The 23863-nt window shown below is 41.6% G+C and overlaps 1 protein-coding gene across 11 annotated transcripts in view; it reads left to right on the forward strand.

Annotated features, from left to right (window-relative positions):
* The window catches only part of ST5 (suppression of tumorigenicity 5), a 158276-nt gene that overhangs the window by 23941 nt on the left and 110472 nt on the right, over positions 1-23863 (forward strand). For 8 of the 11 annotated variants that reach the window (XM_021402310.1, XM_021402306.1, XM_021402305.1 and 5 more), the window contains one exon: positions 14145-14232. The gene's annotated coding sequence lies outside the window, so the exon portion shown is untranslated. Of the gene's footprint in view, positions 1-14144; positions 14233-14750; positions 14913-23863 lie in introns of those variants that run through there. The other 3 variants (XM_021402311.1, XM_021402314.1, XM_021402318.1) reach the window with 3 other exon arrangements.

Consider the following 23863-nt stretch of genomic DNA (forward strand, 5'->3'; position numbering starts at 1 on the left):
TTCCTACTGATGTCACTGGAAATACTTTAATGTTGCTACCAAGCTGCCAGCAAGACCAAAGATTCTGCCAGAGGAGAGGCTGTTAGTCCAGAACTGCAGTTCTGTGTAAACAAATATTTCAGAAAATCCCTGAGAATGAAGCTGTGGTCCTTGGAATGACAAGTATACCTATCAAAAATTGATATTTTTTTCTATGTTTTGCATTTGATTTTAGTAATAGGCAGTTTTCCAAGCATATACTGTACTCTTCCTTCTAATGAAAGTATTTTTTAGACAAAAAAAAAAAAAGAGGAGGGAAGGAATAACTTTTCAGAGAGATTCTCATGCTGATTTTGTTTTCCATTTAAAATGATGTGCTAACTCAGAAGCTGGACATTCTTTTCCTGCATCAAAGTAATAAAACTTTGTGACCATGCTCTCCACTTTGTTTGTGTTCTAGTAGGAGCTCTGAGGTTTGTGATGAAGGTGAGCAGGATTGTAAATAGAGAGCTTTTTTTTTAATGCTCGCAACTCATATGAGATTAGACCAATTTGCTCTCAAAGTTTTATAACTGGGGAGAAAGTGTCTTGAGGTTTTGTTCTGATCCTTTAAGCTTTGATTCGTCCTTGGTGCCTCTCAATGCCTACCCAGTTTTACGCTTGTAGAATGTGAGCTGGAGTTGAAATCACTGAACTGTTACCAAAAAAGCTCCACCCCACAAGGAACAAAAACATCACCTGAAAAATAATCCCTCCCCCAAAAGCCAAGCCTTCCAGGATTTGGAGTTCAGAGAAACTTGCATGTTGATTCAGACAGTAAGACATAGAAGATCTTTGCATCGGTAATAACCAAATAAGAGGAGTTTAACTGGTCACTCTGCTGGTGGTTTTTGAATGTTCTGTTATTTATTTGACTGCTTCGTTACAGCTTTAAAACTGGGCAGGTTACCAGTGTGCTGTCTGTATTTACATTGCTGAATGCTCTGTGGGTCAGCTTTGGAGCCCAGCTGCTGGTATGTTGATTGCATTTTTGTGAGACACATTAGTAACAGGAACAATCTTTTGTCTTCAAGTGTCTAGGGCTTGGAGGGTCTTATCCTGCCCACACGCTCATCAGTAGGCCATAGGCTGTGCCTGTATGGATGTGACAGGTGCTTGCAGGTGAGGGGTGTGAATGGGCTGGAAATACGTGGTTTCTAGCTCCGTTCTGGCCTCTAGGTCACCTTTCTTTCTAAGGATTTTCAGTTTGTTTTTTCTTCTGATGCCTGCCTCTCAATCATTTTGAGGTACAGGGGCTAATGAAGCAGCAGATCGGTACAGTTAAAATAAGCTAAATGTTAGATTTTTGGGAACCAGAACGGCTTTGCTTTGCCACCTAAGAGTCATACTTCCTGTGTGAATGATCTTACTTTGACCAAGACTTAAACCACAAGATTCAGGGAACAACCACTTACAGAATTGGTTAGGTCTGTAATTCCCTTTGTGAATAAAAGGATGGGCTGAGAGAGAAAACAAAGATCCTTACTTCTCAGCAAAGGCGCAGAATAAAGTTGATCAAATTCTCTTGGGTTTCTTGTTACTGGTATGTATTTTTTTTCTTCTCGTGGGGTTTCAGAAATATGCTCAATCAGTGTAAACCATTTCCTATTGTGGCTGGCAGCTGTTCTCAGTATTTGCAGATGTGGGGTACAGAAGCACTCCTTATGAAACAATTGCTTGAGAAGAACAGAAGGATTCTGGCAAAGAGAGCATTTGCCCCCATAAATTACTTCTGTAGCCTCTTGTTGGAGCAATGATTGAGTGGGCTTCTGCATCCCACACTTGAAAATGGTCCCAGCTTGGCCAAATATTTGAACACGTGCTTGAAAGCTAAGCACTGATTTCAGCAGCTTGCTTAAGGGCTGACTCAGGTTTCGTGCTGGTCTGGAAGGCTACAGTAGGTCTCATAACTTCTCATACAGTGTTCCCCAGTGAGAGGGGACAGTGGTATTTGTGTGCTTTCTGTGAAATAAAATGACCCATCTTCTTCCTCAGCAGTATAAAGCTCTCTTTTGCAATGCTATGAAAACATGTATTACATGGCCGGATCACTGAGGACATGTGTCTATGCCATCCACTGAGGCCGTGGTATCGATGGAGAATGAGTTGGCCTGGGTTCATGTTTGCTCCAAGTTCACTGATAGTGTGTTATGGTGTGGCTGTGTGCGGGGCACAGAGGACAAAGTCGAGCAAGAAAGTTATGTTAATTAGCATAACTTCTTCCCTCTTAAGGAAGGAGAACCAAATCAAAAGATGTGAGGAAGATTATTCAGGATCAAATGATGCTCTTGATTTTCCAACACTGCCAAGTGAGACTTGTCACATGTGACCAGTCCAAAGCTTGCTGGGCAGTCAGTTGCAGCGATGGTATGCTTGAGTCATGATGTCTCACCCGGAATGGGCTGTAGTGTGGTGGTGTTATACTGATCATGTACAACTCCATAAATCATTGATTGCTAACAAGTCAGTTAATAATTCTGTTAATCAATTAACAACTGATTGATACCCCAGAAAGTCAGTGTGAAAGGCAGGAATGTAGTGATGGTTTGGGTCTGTGCAGCTGTAGGGTTGTAGACTGACTGTAAGCTACTGAGCATAACAATGCTGACTCCTGTTTTCATACAGGCTGCTGGGATTTCAGATTTGCTATGTGTGTTTGTTCCTTTTTCATTGAACCAGAGTGATAAAGTGAAGACAGTCCAAGAGAGACAGAGAAAAAATAAGGGCAGAGAATTTTTTCTTCTTTTTTGAGAAAAAATAAACATACAGTTTATATAATATATAATAATATGTAATATTATATATTATATAATAGAACCAGAGCTATACAGCTCTGCCTTAGTGTTTTGAGTGTAACCTGATTTACTGCATAAATCAGTTTGTATAGCATAGCGGTGTATTTTCAGCAGGACCTACCTTAATCTTGTCATGTTTTCTTGCAGGCTGTCTTTTACAAGGCAGCATTTCAAAAACATGAAAGAGAAATGTGCTGAAAACCCATCCCTTCTTGTCCCCCGCATCCAGTGTGTGCTGGCAAATCTGCCACAGCTGTGCCCGTGGGCATGGTGGTTCTAAGCTCCCTTGCTTGTGGACTTTGGGCATTCCGTGTGTGTGGACGGGTATGGGTCTTGGTCTTATTATTATGCTCCAAAACTCCCAAGTTGCTGACTTTTATGTGAAGTACAGCAATTTAGACACGGCTCTTTGTCATATTTCACTTTAAAGGCTTAATAGCGTTTTGTTTGAACAGTGAGAGCAACAAATGCACTGTTAGCAAAATGTTGCAAATCTTTCTGCTATTCAGGTCTTCTTGCCCGTGGTCTACAGTCTCAAACAGACAAAGAAAAACAGATAGAAAGCAGCTATGGTCAGGGGCTTGCCCTGACCGGCATTGCATTTCACCACCTCTGGAGGTGGGGTTTGAGCTAGATGTACCACTGGTTTGACCCAGAAAGGCATTTTCTGTGTTTTTAAAGTATGTCCCTGCTCCAGTGTCATCACTGAAGTAGCCATGGATACAGTATTCCTACATTCTTGGCTGTTCAGCAAATGTGCCTAGACTTTTGTTTATTTTTAAGTAGAATGAGCACATTTTTCCTATCTCCTGGGAATTCAGAACATTAACTTATGTGTGCTCAGAAACTAGCTTCTATTTAATGACGTTAAATAATGTTGAGAGATGGCTATCTCAGGGAGCTAAGCTGTAGGTGCACCCAAGGGCGAAAAAACTCAAAAAAGTGAGAATAGAGGAGGGGAGATGGGATAAGGAAAGTGCTTGTTTGTGCAGGTTTTTTCAGTGGATAATATGTGTGAAAGGTAGGGGCTGGAGATGCTCAACAGAGAGTTTTGAAATAACAAAATAGCTTGCTGTAGTTGAACAGAATGGATATAGATAGCAGACTATGCATCCCTACACACACAGAAGCAAATACTCTTTCATTCTCAGTCGCTTGTACACAAAGCAGCAAGTGCTCAGGCAGCCATGTCCATGTGTAGAGCAGGGCTGGACATAGCTCCTTGACTTTTTACTGGGTTTTAAGATGAAACTTCGGGGCTAGTGGTGTTTACCCTCCAGCTCCTGAGCTTAGCAACCTCTGTGTGAAGAACAGCTACTTGGCCGGTGCCACTGTATGCTTCTTGCAGTTTGACAGGTCCCTCGCCAGCAGTGTGTGTTACTGTGCTCTGTGACACTGCTCTACAAACCCTGTCTCAAGCCAGAGCAGTTGTTTCCTTGAAGGCATGCCTGTTTTCTCTGTAGAAACTACTTGTTTCCTTTCCTGTCTTCAGTAGAAACTGCTTTTCACTCAAAAGACCCACCTGATTTTGACAATTAACCTAGCAGAACAGAGAAGCGAGCAGGGAGACCCATCTGCTGATGCAGCGGGTTCCAATCCCCCCTGCAGCCCATCCCTTGGCAGGTTTTATTTCCTGTCACAAATAAGGTCTTTAAAACCTTTTGTGTGGCTCACCCGATAGAAAAACCTCTACTCTGTATTAATGGTTAAGAGGTCTTTCTACCAGATGTAAAATTCAGTGAAACATATACAATTTCTTTGGTTTTAACAGGAACAGATGATTTAATAAGCAGCTATAAATCTCCTGGGAATGCACAGACATAGTCAAACAATACATTTCTGCCAGATTTTTCACTGACTAGACTTAAAGCATGAGTCATAGCGGTCTGCTCCGTTCTCCACCTCAGATGCCTGCTGTTGTTGTTGCTGTTCTCAGAGGTGCAGTGCTGCGTATGGGGGTGGGTGGCTGTGCGATCCTCCTCTTGTGTTAACGGGATGGCTCTTTCTTTCAGGAGATGGTGTTCAAGCAGTTGACTTTCATTCACTGTGTGTGCATGACATATCTTTTCCGTTCCCCGGCCCAGTCTGAGTTTTTTAGAACTGTATAGTGAAAACGTTTGAGGATTATGGCAATCCCATCTCCTAAATGGGGTTAGTAGTAAGAATGTGGTTAAATGAAAAGAGCTTCTTTCTCAATGCAGCGATGCTTTTCTTCTACCGGTCTCTGGGCACCCTATGAGGTTTAATACATTTATATTAACGGTATTTCTAATAATCTTTATTTATTACCACATCTTTAGAGATGAGAAAACCAAGATGGATTCGGTTACCTGTGGCTCGTGGCAACTTACAGGCAAGGGCTACATTTCCTAAAATACTTTAAATGCCGTTCCAAATGGATGTAAAATGGCACTGTGTTTTTAAAGAAAAGTCTTAACATATGTCTTGGTGGCTTTCTGGCTTTCCATGAGTGTCCTAGATATCTGGGAATGGGAAAGGCAAGCTCCTGATTTGATCAAGTTACAGGTGGTTTGTAAATTATGTGTGTTACGCTTGGAAGTTGATCTAAAGGAGATGAGGTATAAGAATCGCTCCAGATCACAGCGCAGTAAATAAGAGGTGAATCTGGTGATAAAGCACCAGTCTGTGTAGGAACTTTTTCACCACTGTGTAAGACAGGTGCAATAAAGCTTATTCTGAATGCAGCCAGATGGAAGGGATTTAAAAATGGCCTATGCTATAGGTTTATTTTCTTAATCTTACAGTGTAAGTATCTAAGATTTTAGAGTGTGATCAGATGCAAAATCTTTGTCTAAGAAAAATGGTGCAAACCTGTGACTTCATTTCATACACAGGCAGGAGAAAGCATGGTCTAAATCTTTCCCTCTGGATTACCTTTGCTTTTGTTGTGCTCTGGGACTGTGTGAATTGGGAGCAAAGTTTCAGATTTCAGTGTTAGGGATGACGAAGAATTCTTCTATGTGCTTGGCCTTTTTCAGGCTGGAGGGAGTATCAAAGGCACATAGATGTGGAACTGGTTAAGAAACTGGAAACAGCCTTGGAGGTTGATTTTATGTACAGAATTGTATAACACGATGAACAATACGTATGGTTTGACATCTAAGGTGAGACTGCTGCTTACTGCATCACTTCAGTAATGCTTATTTGGCTTTCTGAAGCTCTGACAAATGAAAAGCAGGTATCCTGTTACTAGGTGAAGAAAGTTGTTCAAGGTCACGTCACAGGATGGGGTTAAAATCAAGAACAGCATTGGATTCTTCTGACTCCTTGCTGAGTCCTTTCTCTGCTTCCTTCAGTGTGGATTTCACCCATATATATACATGCAAAATGTCCTTTCAGATCTTTCTGGCAAACTGAGAACGTTGCTTTGTGCTTCCAGTAAGCGCACAGATCTCATATTTACTCATGGGATTTTCACACATCAAGAAATGAGAAAACTGGTGTCATAATCAGCATGTCTGTTCTTGAATGGGGAATTTTCCCCAAAGCGAGTTGTGATGCATGCTATTAATGATTTGCATCTTATGGTTCAGGTTTTCCATAGGCTGCTTCCAGCATGGTAAGCGCTAGCCTGTGTTTGCAGTGAGCATACACACACCCAGCTGCAAGTGACGCAGCTCATATTTACATGTTTAAATCTCAGCACAACTGTGTGATGAATTGGGAATGGTCACGTGCTCCATGTGCTCTTTGCCCACTGAATGGCCACCACTCAGCTGGCATTGTAGGACATCACCATTTTCATAGTATCAATTCCAAGAAGCAGCGGTTCCAGGGAGTTGTCTGACCCCTTAAAGTGATGTACACAGCAATGGGGAACATTGTGTGACTACGTGGACCTTATCCAGTGTTTTTAAAGAAAAATATCCATAACAGTGTCCTGGCCTATATAAGCTGTATAGTTTTCCCAGACTTGGAAGAAAAATACTGGTACTTTCCCAAGTTCCACCCTTTTCAGTCAGATGTTTTTTAAAAAAAAAAAAAATTATTTCTCTTCTTTTGTCTTAAAATGGGAAGGGAAATAACGTAATTAAAAGAAGAAATTATGCTTCTTAATGGGAGGAGGCAAAATCTTATTTCTGAACCTTCTGTCTTGATGAGAGTAAAGCAAAAAAAAAAAAAAAGACAGCTTATGACAACTTCTAACTTTTTATTTTTCTTTAAGTATTAAAGAGGAGAGTGGTGGGTGTGTAACTACCAGCAGACTGAACCAGATTCAGTTGAGTCCTTCCCTGGATGTGAAGCTGTCTTCGGAGGCATCCCACACCTCCTTTTGGAAGAGTTCACTGAGCTGGAGGAGGACCAATGACCTTGCTTTTCTGGCATTCATCTGGAGCTCAAGCACTTGGAGCTGAATTCCCAGTGATGGGACATGCTTCCTCTGTGGTCTGCAGCATTTTGCTCAGGGGATGTCTGTGCTGCACAATGGAGCTTGGCACAGAGAGCCCTGGGGCTGACTCTAGGAGGTCTGCACAGCCCCACAGTGCAGTGGGGCACTGTGGGGAGGCACAGCCTCCTTTCTGAAAACAATGCAGCTGTGCTAGCTCAAGCCCCAGGCTGCTCTCAGTTTGGAGTTATCATGGTTGTGGCTCATTTGGATGTCTATTCATTGCTTAACCCAGGAAGCACTGAGGTACTTGGAAATTTCACCAAAGTTCACCATATGTTTTTGAACTGTCTTTGTATTCTGGTTTTAGATGTCTTTTTTTTTTTTTTTTTTTTTTGGCACAAGCTGGTCCTAGTCGCTCTTCTGTCACTGACTTTCATTTATTGCATGGCACTGGAAACCAGCTAGGAAGCTAGTTAAGCTACCGGCTTAACTTCAGCAGTTTCCCATGCCCAAGCAAACTGTTTTCCAGGAAGGAAATTGTTCCAGTGTCCCTTGGAATTGGACTGATCCTGACTGTCTTGCAGGGTCTAAATACAACCTCATGAGAGGCAGCAGAGCCTCGTGGGCACAACTCAGTTGTGTGATCTTTTTTAGGCGACCAGTGTGCAGCCTCACACACAGATCCACTTAACTCCTTTGTTCCAAGCAGCTGGACAGCAGTGACATTTACCCAGCTCTGTAGAGCACACTAAGGGCCAAGAATGAAAGGAGCTGTATATATTCAAAGCAATATTTTGTTTATCTGTTCTATGAATAGTGGAGAAGAAAATAGCTTCATTGTCTTTAGCTTGTAAAATTTGCATGCTGTTGTGATTATGGCGGTAAGCAAGACAAACTCATTATATGCCTACGAGAACATGTGCCATTGCTGGCTTTGGTTTCTGTGGGATGTAGGTGATTGGAGGAGTGAGTGCTGGGTAGTGCTCACAATTCCCTTCCTTCCCAGTGATGCAAAGCAGGACTCACAGGCACCTCCCCAGCAAGTTACCAGCAGTTTACGGAATCTCCAAGACAACTTGACTGTTCAAGTCACCATTAAACTCCAGAAGTTATCCCCCAGCTAAGTCATTGCTGTTTGTCCAAAGGAATGTCAAGCTGACATTTTCTTCCTAAAGACTCTTGGCTAATAGGCTTTGCAAGATAAGTCAGAGGGGGTTGCATAAACTTCCTGTGAACTTTTATAGCTAATGATCAAAAGGAATCACAAGAAATGTTGCTGTTATTTATCAATTTATTTATTTATTTTGGAGTTCACAGAGAGCGCAGCAATACTGGTTGTGATTTTTTGTCATATAAACAAGGTGAATTGCACTGCATGCTTGGTCAGTGGGCCCTCTTATTTCCTATTTTGAATTTAACTTAAAAGCTTTTTCACGGGAATTGGAAAAACGCACACAAATACCACCCAGCACACATGTTCTGCTTCAGAAGCCAGCACTGTTATTGAATATATTTGCTCTTGTGTCCTTTGCTTACTTGGCTGAAAGATGCTCTTCACTTTACAAGCTCTGTAGAGCCAATACAACAACAGAGATTGTTCCCAACAAGAATCTTTGTTCTTTGTCCCACTACCTGAGTGAAAGTCATTGGTAAAGTAGCATAAACAGCAGTTTGAAAAAAGCCTCTTCAACTGGGGATTTAGTTTAAAGGATCTATCTTTTATCATTGTTTGTGTTCTAAGAAGGGTTTTGCCCCATTGGTTGCATTAAGTCAGAGTTTTGCAGTACTTGGTCAACTGCGCACACGATTTGTATTCTTGTAAGCCCTGCATGCATTGCAATTCCAAGTGTGAGAGGATCTGTTTTTTCTGTTAACTTCTAGTCCCATGCATAGCATGTTTTATTGCAGGATGTTCACCATGAACAAGGGCAGTAGAAACTTGTGCTTTGGCTTTTACCTAAAAGAAGCAGTAGCGAAGACAAATTTAGGTATCTTGCATTAAGGTAGGGTCAAATCAGAATTTCAGTGGAATTTCAAGCAACCCATTGACATCTCTGCTGATATGACTTGTTCCCAGACGAATCCTGCTTATCTCATTTGTCCCTGTTCTTGGGACATAAATCCATGCTTGATGGGTGTGTATATGTAGTAAAAAGTGGTGCATAAAGAAACTAACACCTACAAAGGGCAAATTTTTCTTCTTGTGTCCAGATAACACAAATAGTCTCTCCTCGAGAGCTTCCTCCATCCATCAGTTTTGGTCCTACTGCTTCCTGCTTTCCCTTTTCAGGCATTCCTGGGATACGGCACAGGCTCACGCAGGAAGGAAGCTGGCTGGAGTGCTTGCATTGGAGACAGGACTGGCTCAGGAGAATTAAGGAGAAGGGCTTACTTACATGAGCTTCCCACCTTTTGGCTATCCTTATGGCTTGGCCTGGTGCCATCTGAAACAGTTTGCAGTGCTGTGATGTTGCGGGCTGGCTGAACTGGCCGGCTGGGCCTGGAGCCAGGTTGTATGGCTGGTTTGGCTTTGCACCACTTTCCTAGCAGGGTGAGCTGTAATATGTGTCTCCTGTCGAGAATAAGGTTGTAGTTATGGATAATTCTCAAACCAGGCTTTTACATGAGTTAATTCTGTATTGTTAATGTTTGAAGTTGTTTTATTAAGGAATTATTCTGCTTATTGCTCAGCAGTTCTTCAACCTCATCAGTACATCTAGCACGGAGAATGTGTCCTGATTATGTCATCAAACAGGATCTTAAAGCTTTAATGGCAAAATAAAAACTGTTTCCATCTGTCTTTTCTAAAATACACAACTAAAGCACTACTTGGGTAAAATATTGTAGCACGTGTTTGGCGTATTTTTAAGTTCTTTTGAAGTCAGTGTTTGAGTACTTTGCTGAATCGGGTCCTAAAGCAATAATAGCCACGATGTAAATCTACTTTATTTCTGAATGAGTGTTCACGCAGGAGTTAAATGTGCGTCAGGTTCTCATCATGACCTCCCAGGTACAGACATCATCTTAATTTCACTGAATCACTTAGAAACTTTGGCAAATTATCTGGCACCCAGATGAGAGGCCGAAGTCAGACCAAAGTATGGCAGGCTTTCATATACAAAAAGAGATCAAACTGAATTGGGATATGGAGCCATAAAGGGTTTGGCAACATCTCAAAGTGTGCTCAACTGTGATTAGTCATTTCCTAGATACATATGGTATGTGTGTGTATGTCTTTATATATATGTGTATTTTTTTCTTCTGGATCAGTGAAATCAGTACAGTGCTTCAAACATGATCCTTGTTGGGCTGTTAAAGAAGTCATGGAAATTTTTAATTCTGCTAGGAGAGAGAGTTGTGGAAATACTACGAGTAATGGTTCTGACACTGAAATGGGGAAGAAAACCAAGTCCATAGCTAACTGATCTTAGACGTACGCAGTCCCACCAAAACCAAAGGACCTCATATGTTGGGTCAAATCTGTTGCTTTATTGCTCGCAGAGGCATTGTATACTTTTGTATTATTACTATGATAATAAGTACTATAGATTACTAATAAGACTAGTTCCATCAAAGCATGATTTAGTGAGTCCAAATTGATAATGTGTCTCTGAAGTCAGGGGAAGCTTTATTCAGTGTGGAGGCCCCCAGTAGGGACTCTAAGGTGTTACAGCACTTGCTTTGCTGCTGTGCTGTTATGCCGTTGTATTGAAGTGTTGAAGGATAAAGGCTAGTTCTAGGCTTAATTTGTAGAACTTACTTTGTGAGACTTGTCCGAAGAGTATGGCTGTTGCTGCCCTGCGTGTTGTCCTCTTGTCTCCGCTGGTAGTCCCTGAACGTCTTAATCAAATGTATTGAGTGCTGCGCTCTAAGTAGAGATCAAAGGGCACAATTTATCTTGTGCATTCGTGCTTTGTGTTATGAGAAGACAGTTGAGGCCTCTTCCCTTATTTCCTTACCTTTGCAAGTCACTGCCAAGTGATGAGGAAGTGCAACCTGGTTCCCTGCCTCTCCCTGTGAGGTCAGCAGGAACTGCAGGCAATTGCCTTTCCATGGTCTTGGGTTAAAAACATACTGGGTCAGCACTTGAGCTTCACTTTTTGCTGTTGTGTCTTAAGATTATTTAAGTTCAATTTGATACATGTTAGTTGAGGCCACTGGAAAGATGGCCAGTAACTGTGATGTAGAGCTGAGAGAGGCACTCTCCCTCTGGAAGGAAGGAAGTTATGTGAGAAGGGGGATAATCATAAATCATTGTACCCAAGTAATTTTATACGGAGTTTAGTTCTATTTAAAAAAAAATGAAAAGAAAATGTCACTGAGGTTGGTTCAGTGATGGATCTGCATTTACACTTGTCAGAGATTTGAACTGTTGTTATAGGCAGCTTAATTTGTTTTTGTCTTTTTAAACCTTTAAGCTGTGTTTTTACCTACTGAAAGCGATAAGACTTCATGAATCATTTAGGAGCAAATCTGATGTTTGTTTCCTCTCCTGTTGCTCATGACAGCTTGATTTGAAAAGCATTTGAAAAAGAAACTTATACCACGCAGCTTGCAGTAAGCAGCTTGTGTTTCCATTCCCAGTCCTGAGGGCACAGACCCCAGCTGTGTCCTCTGAGGACTCTCACTGTACAATCATCCTCTGCAGTGCATGTCTGCTCCCGCTGATGTCACGTGGCTCCTGCATCTTATGCTTGTGACCACAGAGCACACAAGGAGCATGTTCAACTAGTGAGAAATGGGAAGTGTGTTGGAAATGAGAAACTAAGCATCAGCCATACGTGAGTAATGGATTGTCTACTGCAGGGGAGGAGGATGCATATTCTAATGCTTTCCAATTACAGTGTAGCCGTGATGTTTCCTTCTTTATTTTGCAACTAACCTAGTATAAACTGTTTATTATGTCCTCTACTACTCCAATTTTTGTTTTGGGATATTGATGTGTTCATGGAAAGCCCAGCCCAGGTTAAAAATGGTTCTTGTTTCACCTGGGCCAACCTGAAAAAAATTCTTCTTGGAAAGTGTACTCGTGAGACCTAGAATAGAAAGTTGCTTGTCTGGGATCCGTAGTGATAGTTATCTGCCTGTGACCAAAGTTTGGGCCGTAGTTTTACTACTGTGTTTTGCACTTGCAGAGTTGTACGTGCATAATAGATTTTGTATTTTAACTATTTCATTTATTTTGTATGAAATGGTTGACTATAACTGAGTGGATGTGTAATGCAACAAGCATTTTCAATTGTTTATAAATGCTATTGCACATACTCCCCATAGATACTTGCCATATATGCAGAGATGATCTCCTAATGAAATGCTGCTGAGCCTTGTGATAAATTCTGGAATGGGACATGATGCAGATTGTTGGTAGACACTCCTGGGTTACCATTAATAGGTTTTACAGAAAATCTGAATCTGATGGACAAGAGTCAATCATTTCATCTGCTCATTGATCAATAAACACATAGGGCTTTTTAAAAAAATTACTTTCATGGTTTTGAGCAACGCCTTTGCATTAATGTGAGGTAAAACATTCCTTTCTTGGGAGGAGTTACCTACCTCCCCCTTTTCCCAGTTACACTGCTGAAACTGTGCCCTCTTGCAGCATGTGGTGAGTTTAACTCAATCACAAACCAAGGAAAACTTTTCAAGACAAAAGTGTGTCATAATTTTTTGTATTTGATTCCTGTGGTTCTGCTGGGCTTCACTGATGTGTTCTTGAGGGAACTTAGCATGAACTTGCAAGTTTAGCATGTGCCACCTTCATGTCTAGAAAAACTACTTAACCTGATGTCATTCCAGCATCTTCTGGATTCTTGACTATTTAAACAGCTTTTTATACTCATCTACCTGTGAAATGTCTGCATGCAGTTCTTAGAGTAAAATACGCCTTGTGTAGCCTTTATACAGTGTTTCTGGTAGGAAGAGAGGAGAATTAAGTGTGCAGTCCATTCATTCTGCCATTCAGAAAATGTAGGGTTTTCAGAAGTGTAGTCAGTGCTATGTTCCAGTCTAGTTTATATTTTATAATAGTTATATGTAGAGACAGGTGATCCTATACGGCGTCTTGGCTATCTCAGACTGGATGGAGTTTTTTTATCCCACTTCTGCTGTCAAGTTACAAACACAAGCAGAACAGAAATATGTTGGAACTTCTTACATCTGTGCATAAGTCTAGGTGTGTTGGTATGTAATGTCTGTACGCGCTTCCTTTTGTTGAGCCCCATCAATAACATTTAAATGTCTGCAAATGCTAGTTTTATTCTAAATGTGTAATTTAGATGAGAAATTTCAAAACAGCATAGAGAAGTAGTTGAGAGAGAACAAATATATTGAGTTCCTACTTGGCTCTGCAGTCAGCTTTACATTTTTACGCCCACTAGAGGGACTGTTGCTTACGCTACTCATTGCAGAAAGCCGTCATGCAGTCCCTTGAGTATTTTTTTAAGCAACTTTAAAGTTTTGGATGACTGATTCCAGTTAAATCCTCTACAGAGTAAGTCTGCCCGCTATTTGTCAAAGTGTGAAACTTCGGGCACAGCGCTGTTCTTCTGAGCCCAAACAGTTCTACTGAATTTTATTAATGTTCTTTTTTTTCCAAAAGTATTTTTTTTCCTCTTGCGACTAATCAGAGCAGGCTTTCCTATATCACGTTGCTGGGCATTAATTTAGAATTCTTTTGTCTAAGAAAAAATGTTGTGTCTCTTTGTTTGTGTGTGGAATTTGCCTTGATTTTGCAACCATGCTGGCAATGAATTTGGTAAATTAATTGATCCTCGTATTCTCAAATGTCATTGAAGTGGGTTTCTCCTTTAACTTGGAGCTAGTGAGTTTTAGTTAAGAGGCATGTGAACTTACAGTCAGTATGAGAAAAATTGCAGTGTGTCTGCCTTCTCTTGTTTCGCTGAGGGATTGTTTTCTGTTTGCTTTGTTAAAAAACAGTTGTGTGTTCCTGACCAGCAGAATTTTGTTCTTAATTACAGAAACATGAAAGGATGCAGGAAGTCCTGAGTGACCGCAATGAATACCTGCGCTAATTAAGTCACTGGCTGGGTACTGGGAGAGAGCAAGGTAAGCAGTCAGGCAATGCCAGCAGCATTTCACATAATCTGCATGATTGTGTTTCAAAAAAAGTCTTAGTGCTCTCAGATATCAAATTCATAGCAAGCTGACTAAAGGCATATAGCCTGCAGGTTAGAACGCAAGATTTACTTTTAGTTCAAAGCTTTGAAAAGAAGAAAATCTGTTTTCCTTCCTGGAACAAAAACGACAACTTCTGTGTTGTGTTTTCTTTCTTTCTTTTCTTTCCCCTTAAATTATTATTTTCTTCTTAAAGACGATATCTCTGATTTCAACAATCGATTCATTACCAAATCTCAGCTTCCTGGGCTGACTCAAGGGAGGGCTTGGAGGAGGGGTGGAATGCTTCACAAACTTAGCTGATGAAAAGGCATGCTGTTTTGTGGATGCCTCCCAGAATTGTTTAAATCTGTGTGCGCACGCGTGCGCGTGTGTATGAAAAAAGAGAGAGAGATCTCCATGACAACTGGCCTGGCCAGTCTGTGTTCTTTGCAATCATTTTAACTGGAATCAGTGCTGCGAAAGGTCATATGAAGGAGTTCTGGGAAGCACAGCAGGTATTAGGCGTTAAACGACTGGTTTTGCTGATTGCTTCACATAGTAAGGCAGAGTTTTGTCTGGGAAATACAAATCTGAGAATGGAGTGGAAAGGGAAATGCTCCAAATTTCAGGTAACAAAAACTGCTTTTTTAACATTATTTCCTTCAATCTTGAAGTACTTTTTTCCCCCCCTCTTCTGTGTTTACTCCCAGCTGAGCGTCTGCGCTAGCTTGGATTCCCTAACTCTGGGGAATGATGTCATGCAGCAACAGTTGGATTCTATTAGCCAGGAAAAGAGGAAACATCCTGCATTTTTTTGGGGAAAAAAAAAAGAAACTTTGGCTCTTTGTTGTATCTTATTCAAAGGCTGCAAGAAGTGTTCAAGAAAAAGTTTCTAACAAATTAATTCCCAGAAAACATCATCAGGACCTAGAAGACATCAAAATTAAAAACCTCTGCAACAATTACAGCTATATGCAAGAAAATAATTATGGAAGTGTTACAGAATTCAGCATACGTTTCTTTTTTTTTTTCTTGGATGATCCTATATTCTTCTTTAATGAGAAAATTAATTGTATCTTAATTGAGCAGAGGATTTAGAATCTCTATGCTCTTGGGATCCCTTAGCAATTGTTTGGAGAATGTGCTGCTTCTGCTTCAGGCTCTGTCTCAATCTGTTGCTTCTGAATAGATGATGCTGGCAGCATTGTTCTTAATAAGGTTTTCAGTCCTGGACTGTGTTTTTCATAATTTTTGTCTAGTCCTTGTGGGAGTGGCTGGGAGGGAAATAAAGTAGAAAACATTAATTAAAATTCAACACTTGAAAGAAGCTTTTTTTGCCCCCTTTCCTCAGAGATGTTTGTTAAATGCCATAGTTCTTGGTAAATAGTAGAGTGGCATGCACAGTGTTTTAAGTGAAAAGTAATGATTAATATACATGCCACTGTTGTGCCCTTATGAAAATTGATTTGGAAAATTGATAAAGTTCTACTTTCTTGAATATCGCAAAAAATCCACTGTACCAACAACAATGAGAAGACTAGGTCATGCCTACGTTATTTAAAACTCTCCTCTAGCAGATGCTTGGTTCTACTTTTATGTTGATTTGCTCCTTTCTGTGCACTTCAGATGTGATCCGAAGTGTGCTGGAGTCCATGGGAGTTTTCCCATCAACTTCAAAGGGCTTCAGATCAGCCTCTGCTTGAGAACTTCTCTGCCTCTGTTTCAGCCTTTTGACTGTAGGACCAAGCCACAGGCTCTCCATTTTCATTCCTGAACTTTCCAAACAGAGGGTCTTTTGTATTCTACCAAACAATGCCAGACACTGCTGACTGGCTTCCGTATGGATGCTAATGCATGCTGGAGATAATGATGATGCTCATTTCTGCTTTCTGCTGCCATCGTTCTAGAAGGGGGAAAGTGCAATGAATGGACACCTATTCCACCTTTCCTCTCCCTTTCATACAGAGCCATTATTTGCGAGTGTGTGTGTGTGCAAAGCGCTCCTTTATTAAGGAGTGATCCTTTATTAGGTATCAACTGTGCTTCAAGCAGGATTTCTGGGAAGACATTCATGGGAAAACACTGCTATTACTGTGATCTCTCAGTAGAGTACACGTGAAGGAGGAGAGGGCAATCTTTCTGTAATGCAGATATAGAACTGGCAGCTGTCTTGTTTGAAATCACAGCTGCTTGGCATAGCTTAGCATTTCATGTCCTCTTTTCCCACCAGATTTGATCAGCATTATGCTGTAAATAAATAATGCTCTTAGTAAATATCAATTGTTGAGAGAGCTTCAACAAGAAATTCTCGTGCCATTCTTGAATATAAATGAAATATCAGTGGAGCTGATGTACTAGTTCAAGCATCTTCCTACTTAAGAAGGAATACTGTGATGATTACCTAAATTTAAGGTTCATTTGTGGAAAAAACGCTATTAGTACCTGAAATTTCTGAGGTAGAACATTATTTTCAAAATCTAAACTGCTGCTTGTAAGTGCTTACATTTCCAAATGTACAGTTTGAAACACCTGAGAGATCTCTGCCTGGTGTTGCACACTGGGCATCCCAAAGGCAATGGCTGCGTATTTGGAGTTGACCTTTTCTGTTGCGTGATGTAGTGGGAAGCACAGTGAGTTTTGTCCCAGTGTTTCTAGCAGAGTGGCGTTTTCCGTAATGGCCTGTGTTGCATTATTTACCTATTACTTTGAAAAACGGTACAAGGCATCATTTTTATATGTCCTAACATCTGAATGGTTCCAAATGAAATTTGCATATATTAAAGGTGTATCTTGAAGAGAGATATTTTAACACTGTTGTCTGACATAGATCTCCTTGTTGGTCCCAAGCATCGATTGCTTTGCTGTCAGTGGCTCCATGCCCACACTGGCTCTGGATAGTTAGTGGCCCAGAGTTTCCTGAGAGTTTGCTGTGTAATTTTTGGTGGGATCAGTTGTGTCTTGTCTCATTGCGCTTAGTTAGAGAGTAGAAGGATGTGGCAAAATTTTTTAATTTTTTTTTCCATCTCCTTGATTATTAAGCTAGTAATTTTTCTATGGAGTTGTAATGTTTTAATGTTCTTATCTTACATAAGACCATCCTTTGCGTAACTGCTCTTACTCTCTCTACCCATAGGCTGACAGCAGACATTTGGCTGTTATCAGTCATGGTGAGCTCCAGGTGAACTGCTATGTTGATGTTTGTCTTTATCAGCTGGAAACAGATTGATTCATGAATGAGGTGAAGCTATCTAGACGCCTAGGATTGACTTTGTCTATATCGTTCAATGCTTGTTTCTGCTCTTACTACTTTCTCTAAGTAGCTCAAGTCTTTTCACTTTCTCTTCCTAGAGGAAGTCTAAGACACTAAGAAAAACAAGGGAATTGTTTCAGCTGTTTTCTTTGAAGGTCGGGTGAACTTCAGAAAACCTGGTGTTACAGTTGTGGACAAATCATAGAAATACATACAAATATACCATTAAATTCTTCAACACAAGATCAGCATTCCCTGTAACCTCATGCTTACAATAAGTAGAATTCATTGATTGAGAGCAACAGGCCTGCATATTTAGAAGAGCTTCTCATGAGGATGTTCAAATCTTTTCTTCATTTGCTGTAAGTTCCTTTCAATTCCCCCAATGTGAACAACCGTTCTCACTGTTGTTTCCTCTCATCTGCTGTCTTCAGGTCATGGTGACACAAAGAGACTTTCTAAGGCATAAAATGTGAAGTGCAAAATGATGATGGATGTAAGTGGGATACCTTTAGTTGCAGCAAGAACCTTGAAATAATTGCACTGTCATTCTGCAGCACAGGGGCTCATTAGGGCTAATCACTGATCTCTGTTCTGCCTTTGCATCTTTGACCTAGTTGCTTTGCTGAACTTAACACGGTTGCTAGTGTGACACAAAGCAGATCCTTGGCACAGCCCTGATCACAGAGCAGGGAGAGATCTGGCAACTTTCACACAAATCCTTTATAATTAAGGCTTCCGGCCTGGGATTTAAACTTCTTTCTCTTAAAAGCCTGAGAAGTGCTTTTTTTTTTTTTTTTTTTTNATTTTTTTTTTTTTTTTTAAATTTTTTAGGCTGAAAGTTAACCTTCTGCCGGTAGAGGCAAAGTCCCCTGATGGTACTAACTGCCAGCAGACCTGGGAGAGGCAGGTGTTCTTTTAGTTTCTGCAGCAGGATTTGCAAATATGCTTCCCACTTTTTCCTCAGTTTCACGTGACAACAACAGAGTCTACTTAGCAGCTAGTGGAGTGTTGCACAGATGGCTGTCCTCCAGTGGCAGCTCTCATTCTGAGTTCAATGTTCATAGCATTAATCCTCTCTGCCTGCTGGGAGACGAACTGCTGTACAAAAGGGGTGTTCAAAGGAGTCCCGTTTCTCCATTCAGTCAGAGATAGAGTTCCCCCCATGAAGAGTTTTTTCTTGTTTTGTTTTTGTCTCCCCCCCATCCTGTTGTAGTTTGATGACAAGAAGATGAATCAGAGGCAAAAACTTCTGCCAATGGCAAGAGCACAATTTGGCATCCCTTGTTCAGCTGGCATCCAAAGGATACAAGCCATCAAATTATGCTGTGCTCCTGGTCCAGCTGAGCCTGTTAGCGTATGGCCAGAACATCTCTCCCTGTCTTGAAACACGCTTGAAAGCTGAAAGACTTCACTAAACATTTACCACAGTAGGGACATGCTGGGGACATTTGGACAACTCTGACAGTAAAAAATGTGCTTCTTACAAAGTGCTTTCATGTCTCCTTAGTGGAGAGCAAAAAGCAGTTTGAAAGCTGCAGCAGTATGGAAAAATTTGCAGCTGCACAATTTGTGTTCCCATGTTTCAGTCTCACACAGGCCCGTGCAGACCATCTATTATTAGTTTTAGAAGGAGAATAGCTGACTTCTGATTAATTTGAATGGAGTATTCCAGAGAGAGCTATTTCATGGGTGAGCTGTCAAGAGTGGCAAGCCAAGAAAATTGACTAAAGTTATAGAGAAAATCTCTGATGTAGAACACAATCATGTTTATCCAGAAGATTTGTAGGCACAAAAACATCTTCATGTGTCAGCATGTCCAGACCTGTGCTGGGTTAGGTGAGAAACTGCACAGCTCATTCTCTTGCACTCTTCACCCAGCATTTGCTGAGAAGCTCCCGAGGGTGTTCTAGGATGTTGTCATCAGGAAGGGGACATATCACAGTTCAGCCTTCAGAAGTTTGCCTGAAAGTATTTCCAAGTGACTCATTCTAGTGCTTGCTTTTGGAAAAAGTCACAGTCTTCAGAGGGAAGAGTGAAAAAACATTTTTGGATGCTGAATATACTTTGTATAATCAGCTGATTATCTGGATTAGAGCTACTCTATTATGCATCAGATTGGGTTTCACCATTGCACTGACCTTCCTATGCTTTTGCTTGGGGCAGCAGATTGGCTTTTGGGAACGTATGACATCCAAAGGGCAAACACTTTTTTCAGTGCAGCTCTTTTATTAGTAACAGTGCGTTACAGTAGGTTGCAAGTGGAGTGGTTATCACCCCCTGGATATGCACAAGCAGCTGTCTGGCCAACCCTATAATTTCCAGTGGAAAGCACTGTCCTTGTAATGCTGCCTGTAAGCAAGACACTGCTCCCCAGCATGGGAAGCACAGTTCCTGCTAGAGGCTCTTTCCCTGACCTGGTGGTGACGCACTGGAACAGGTTGCCCAGGGAGGTTGTGGATGCCCCATCCCTGGAGGCATTCAAGGCCAGACTGGACGTGGCTCTGGGCAGCCTGGTCTAGTGGTTGGCGACCCTGCACTTGGCAGGGGGGTTGAGACTCGATGATCTTTGAGGTCCTTTTCAACCCAGGCCATTCTATGATTCTATGACCTGAGGCTTGGGCAGGGAAGGAGAGTCACTCCTGTCTCTGGATCTGCATGAGGTGATCTGCGCAGGTCTTCCCTCTCCAACAGCAACGTGCCTCTGTTATGACACTGTCCTGGGACTGTTCTGTCTGCCTCTGCTCGTGACACTCTGTGAGACAGGAGTTGCAAAAGGTGAGAGCAAAGTGTGGCATGAGGTGAGAAGGTTGAGCTGTTCCCCAGGTTGCAGTGGGCTGGGAGGAGAGTGCATGTTTTTCAAGGCAGTGAGCTTGTGTCTGTGGGGGTGGTCAGGTGATGCCCTGGGCAGAAATGCTTCTCCTGTGAGCCAGGCTAGAGCTGTCAGGGTGTGGAGGAGATGCTCCTGAAACGCCTGTGCAGCTGATGCCCTTACCCTATTGCTATGTACTGGCTCTGCCCTTCTCCCAGTCGCTTTGTTCCTTGGGATCATGGAGATGTTTGAAAGGGTAACACTGACTGCGGGGCCTTTTCTCTTTCTAGCCAGCAACTGAGTCCAGGTTCCTCTTACAACTGGATTCCCCCTGTAAAAGAGATTTGTTGCATGCAAGGGCTGTTTGGAGGCAGATGCTGAAACCTACTGTGATTAGAATTGCTCAGTCTAAGCCTACATGCTTGGAGCTGTGCGTTGTGAGGGGGGTTGCTTTACCAGCTGGTTGTACACAGGACACCATCAGCAAGTTATAATCTCTTCTGTGCCAGACTCAGTGAATACTGTAATACACTGTCAAATTTGGCATTTGTATTAAGATCTGCTTTCCTCTGCTGTGGAGATGTTATCCAGTTTTCTGCTCAGATGCATCAAGAGCCAGGGTCCCTGCTGTGTTTTATTTAGTATTGGCTGACATGCATGGACAGTAGAAAACAAATGTAAACACAAATCAGTGCTGTGCGGTACAAAAGCACAGCACGTTTTCTGGGGATTTATGAGCATCTGGAAAGAACAGAGGGTCCGGGGACAGCCTGAGGTTGCCAACTGCAGCACCTTGTTGGCAGAGCCCAGCTCAATTCTTGTGCAGCTAATAGCTCTGTTAGTCTGTGTGCGTGTATCTATTCTACAAGTAAAGCCAGATTTTCAGGTAGAAGAAGATGAAGCCAGTAGAGTTATGCTGAAGGCTTCCATAATTTTTCTGGAAAATCCATGCAGCTCGTGTACTGGATATGGCAGATGGATTGTAAAGTGGCCATTTATCTGGAGAATTCAGGTGTTGCTGCTGTGGCCAGGCTGTGAGATGTCCTCAAATCCTGAACAAAAGGACAGATTCCTCTTTCTTCATCAGATGAATATGTTATGGCCCCTCACTACAAGAAAGACATTGAGGCCCTGGAGCGTGTTCAAGGAGAACTGAAGCTGTGAGGGGTCTGGAGCACAAGCCTTATGAGGAGTGGCTGAGGGAGCTGGGATTGTTTCGTCTGGAGAAGGGGAGGCTCAGGAGTGACCTTATCGCTCTCTACAGCTGCCTGAAGGGAGGTAGTAGTGAGCTGGGGGGTTGGTCTCTTCTGCCATGTAACTAGCAATAGAATGAGAGGGACTGGCTTCAAGTTGCTCCAAGGGAGATTCAGATTGGACATTAGGAAATACTTCTCTGACAGAATGGTCAGGCACTGAAATGGGCTGCTCAGGGAGGTGATAGTCACCATCCCTGGAGGCATTCAAGAAACATTTAGGTGTTGTACTGAGGGACATGGTTTAGTGGGAAATATTGGTGATAGTACTATATGATCTTGTAGGTCTTTTTCAACCTTGGTGATTCTATAATTCTATGATTTCCACATTTTCTTACAATCTGATTTAAAAGCAGGAAAGCCAATCACATAATTGCAGACAGGGAATTCTGAAATATATATATATTTTTGGAAACACAGACATATGGTGTTCCCCAAACAAAATGGTTCAGGACTGTCACAGTGGCTGAGTGAAACTAAGAGCCCGCTTGACTGTTTCACTGCTGCCTGCCACAGAACAGGAGTGGGAAATCCATCAGCTTGGACAGATTGCCCTAGTGACAGTGCTCATTAATGGCTGCCACATCAGTTGTGTTTCTGTGGCAGCCTTAGGTCTGAAAAATATGATAGACTGTCTTTTATCAGCAAATCCTCTAGCAAATCCCTTACTGACCCTAGTTGGGAAAGCATAAGGATAAGAAGAGAAAAATATTCTTCCTGCTCTTTGTTATTGACTGGTTCTGTTCTTTGTGTATGAACCAGCCAGTTGTGACTAGTTGCATTCCTCTGTAATTTGCAGTACTTGCCGTGTGTGACTGAGCCAGTGATGAGCTAATACCTCTCATCATTTGTTAAGAAGTTTTATTCATTGTTTCAGCAACCAGGGAAATGCCGAAGGTCAGACTGAACCCTTGGGGAAAGTGAGTGGAAGCCTTGGTTTCTGACGACAACAGGACACCTCTGGATCAAACTGACTTTTTTTGCAGAGATGTGGAGATTTGCATAGGTACATTGGCCAGGGATGACCCTGTGGAGTAAACAGTCAGACTTGTTCTGTTGCTGGTTGGTTTTTGTTTGTTTTCTAAGGGTGAGTGCAGGAGCATTTTATTTATATTTATCTTATTTCTTCCTTCCAAAATCCTCTCTGAACGCTACAAGATGAAGCAGTATACAACTGTTTATCTGTAGATCATCTATTAATGTGGTATGACAAATCACATGATATAAACAGAATAAAATTCAAAAAGAATTCAAAAATCTTTTTAACACCAATCTTGAAATCTAGAATGATTTGCAGTATAAATGTTGGATACACTTCAGCAGGGAAGGCAAAAGAAGGAAGATATCAATTGAATAAATTAGATAATCTGATACAAAAAAAAAAAAAGGACCTCAGAGCTTTGGAAAGTATAACACAATTACCCTTTCCTGAATTGAATCGGATCTGCTGGTAAGCATTCAGCCCATCTATACAGGGAATCGCAAACAGGATACAGCTTTGCTAATATTGGCAGGTAATGGCTATTTTTTGCCTTAAAACTTTCCAGCTAATACACTTTTTGAAGTACATGTTTTACAGTTAAAATCTAAGTTTTTTCTACTTAAACATGGTTAGGACCATGTAGTTTCATGACTTGACACGTAACTTTATGAAGGATTGAACTTGCTACTAGATTAGAGTCAATTCTAGAATGATTTGGATTGGAAGGGACTTTAAACACCATCCAGTTCCAACTCCCCTGCCATGGACAGGGGCATCTCCCACTAGATCGGGTTGCCCAAAGCCCCATCCAACCTGGCCTTGAACATTTTTGGGAATGGGACATCCACAGCCTCTCTGGCAGCCTGTTCCAGTGCCTCACTGCTCTCACAATTAACAATTTCTTCATTATGTCTAACATTAACCTACCCTTTTGTAAATTTAAAACTATTCCCCCTTGTCCTATCAGTGCACTCCCCAGTAAAAAGGGTCCCTTACCTGTAGGCCTCCTTTAATTACTGTAAGACTGCTACAAGGTCTCCATGGAGCCTGTTCTTCCCTAGGATCAGCAACCCTAACTTTCTCAGCTTTTCTTCATAGAGGAGGTACTCCAGACAATAGATCTATGATGTATACAAAGCAGCAGGTTGGGTCTCAGAAAACTGAGACTCCATTTAGATGGCTATACAGATTTTTTTTTTTTCCCTCTCTCAGTAGATAAGAAGGTGGATATCCAAGGGGCTGTGCAGTACAGCACATTCAGTTCTGTATCTGAAAGATGTTAA

The sequence above is a fragment of the Numida meleagris genome, chromosome 6 (assembly GCF_002078875.1).
Source record: "Numida meleagris isolate 19003 breed g44 Domestic line chromosome 6, NumMel1.0, whole genome shotgun sequence".
In the NCBI taxonomy this organism is placed as follows: Eukaryota; Metazoa; Chordata; class Aves; order Galliformes; family Numididae; genus Numida; species Numida meleagris.